This window comes from Myotis lucifugus, unplaced genomic scaffold (genome assembly GCF_000147115.1).
Source record: "Myotis lucifugus unplaced genomic scaffold, Myoluc2.0 scaffold_1297, whole genome shotgun sequence".
NCBI classification, from domain to species: Eukaryota; Metazoa; Chordata; class Mammalia; order Chiroptera; family Vespertilionidae; genus Myotis; species Myotis lucifugus.
In genome coordinates, this window is record NW_005872345.1 from 55,530 (window position 1) to 58,362 (window position 2,833).

The following is a 2,833-nucleotide window of genomic DNA, read 5'->3' on the forward strand; positions in this document are numbered from 1 at the left end:
GTGCTCGCCTCGGCAGCACAGATACTAAAATTGGAACGATACAGAGAAGATTGCATGGCCCCTGCGCGAGGATGACACGCAAATCCATGAAGCGTCCCACATTTATAAATAAATAAATATCCAGATGGCCCTTGGCAGGAAAAAGTTCCTCACTCCTGACTTATTTTTAAAAAAATATATTTTTTTGTTGATTTCAGAGAGGGAGGGAGAGGGAGAGAGAGCAACATCAATGATGAGAATCATGGATCGGCTGCCTCCTGCACACCCCACACTGGGGATCGAGCCCGCAACCTGGACATGTGCCCTGACCAGGAATTGAACCGCGACCTCCTGGTTCCTAGGTCGATGCTCAGCCCCTGAGCCAGGCCGGCCGGCTGTTCCCAGTGGCGGCCTCATCCCCGGGCGGTCGCTTGTGCCGCCAGCAGGCAGCTTCTTGCTCGTTGATCGGATCGGGCAGCGGCCCATTGGCCGCCCAGTTTCACACGCGACTTTCCAAGTTGTTCTGGGAAATTTAAGCTGTCGTGTGTTTTCTCGGCCCTCCTGACCCAACCCTCCCGTGAGCCAGGCATGATGTTCCCGTGTTGTCTGTGGCGGGGCCTGATGGTGTTCTCAGAGCTGCATCCCCATGTACACCCCCCCGCCCCCACCCTCCTCCACTCCTTAACCCACACGGCATGAAACCAGGTGAGACCCTGGTTCGGCGCGGACCCCTTCAAGGTGGCTGACATGCGGCCAATAACCGTACAGAGAAGTAGGGGGCCTTGCCATGCGGGGGCCCTGGGGTGGGGGGGCCGTGTCCTGAAGTCCGGAACCTCGGGGAGCAGGAGGGGGGCCTCGGGGAGCAGCAGGGGGGCTGGTGTGAGTCACCCCCCGAGGAGGTGGGCGGGGGGGGGGGGGGCAGCGGAGGCCAAGGGCACTCCAGGCATCCCCTGCAGCACAAAGTGGGGACCTGAGGCGGCACCGGGAGCGACCTCCTGGGGTGCTAGGGGCAGAAACAGGACGTTGGGGACCAGCTGTAACTGTAAGAAATATCCCTCGAGCTCTGTTAACGGTGACCGTGCTGTTCTGATTAAAGGAGGGGCTCCCTAACCTGGCGGGGAGCTCACCTGGGAATGCGGCCCCTCCTTCCCGTCGGGAGCTGCCTGTGACCCTGGAAAGATGAGCAACCTGTTGCACAAACCAGAGCCGCCGGCCCTTTGAAGACCCCCAGCCCTTGCCTGCCCGCAGGCCTTCGCAAGTCTCCAGCCGTATTAGCTGTGAACTGCCCGTCTGGCACCCTTTTGCCTACTCCCCCATGTAATCGCTGTCCTTTTACCCAGTACAAGCAGCGGGCTTATGGGGGGGGCAGATCTTTGTGGGTGACCCGTTCGTTGTCCGGTTACAGGAGAAGCATGGGCTCCAGGAGACTGTCCCCGAGCACTGGCCCCTCCCCGGGGAGGAGACACGCGTGCCCTTGGCGTCCGTCTGTGCTGCTTTTGTGTTTGCAAGGGCCCTCCCCCTCCCGACCAGCCCCCCTTCCCCACGTCCTCCTGTCCTCGGGGACAAGGACAGAGGAGACGCCCGAGAAGGGCGCCTTTGTTCCCCGGCTGCTTCCTGACCGGGTGCCGGAGGAGGAAGAGGTCACCTCTGGGCCCGGAGGTGAGGGCCGTGGATCAAACCCCAGCGACGAGGGGCACAGACCGGCAGGCGCTAGGAGACAGCTTCTCCGTGCGCAGCTGTGTGTGGCAGGGCCCTCGCCAGCCCTGTCTCACCACCGTCACCGTCACTAACAGCCCGACGTCATGGCAGGGCCCTCGCCAGCCCTGTCTCACCACCGTCACCGTCACTAACAGCCCGATGTCCTCACGGGCCCCTGCAGACCTTCCTCACTGTCCCCAACTCGCCCCCCTCAGCGTCGAACCGGAAGCTAGGCCACAGGCTGTGACCAGTCGATGCCCGGCCTGCTCTTTGCGGACACAGTGGAGGACAGCACAGGACCCCCTGTGCCCGCAGGGGGAGCACGATCCTCCTGGTCTCCCGTGAGGGGAGCCCCCCTCTCCTTCCGTCTACCCGCAGCCTCACACAGGCCCACGGGCGGAATGAAATCCTCGACCACCACTCGGCCTCTCCCCTTCCTCTGACCTCCTCGAGCCCTCAGTGCTGGGGTGACTGACGTCAATGCATCATCGAAACAGGAACACTTCTGTGTGAAATGGGTGCTACTAATAATTAGCAGCCTGGCCGGAGTGGCTCAGCGGCTGAGCATCAACCTATGAACCGGGAGGACAGGGTTTGATGCCCGGTCAGGGCACAGGCCCGGGTTGCGGGCTCGATCCCCAGCGTGGGGCGTGCAGGAGGCGGCCGGTCCATGATTCTCTCTCATCATGGATGTTTCTCTCTCTCCCTCTCCCTCTCCCTTCCTCTCTGAAATCTATAAAAATGTATTAAAAAGTAACAGACAGGAGTGGTGTCCACACTGGGCCGCGGGCGCACGGTCTGTCTGGAGAGCCCGAGAAAACCGGGGATAAAAACATCTACTATTTCTAGGGCAGGTTTCCCACCAACGCGGGATGAGAGTCTCTGACCCAGAAACCGTGGCCGCTAGACCAGAGCGGCAGGACGTGTGGCTGTTCTGACATGAATTCATTCGAGACGCGTGTGTCCAGGGCTTGGGCTGCGTCTCGCAGGCCCGCGGCCGCGGTGAGGTTGTCATTTTCAGGGGAAATGCCCCGAGAAGCTGCTGTGAGGACGCGAGTTTGACCGGGAGAGGAACTAAAAGGAACAGCCGCGTCACCGTCTCCCTGATCACAGTGAGGGGCTCCCTCACGTGACAGCTGCGTGGGCCCCGACCTCC

The 2,833-nt window shown here is 61.3% G+C and overlaps 1 non-coding gene across 1 annotated transcript; it reads left to right on the top strand.

The window, feature by feature from the left end:
• LOC111824374 lies at positions 1–106 on the top strand. The gene has a single exon (XR_002827464.1). It is a non-coding gene; the product is annotated as a U6 spliceosomal RNA (small nuclear RNA).
• The last annotated feature ends 2,727 nt before the right edge of the window (positions 107–2,833 follow it).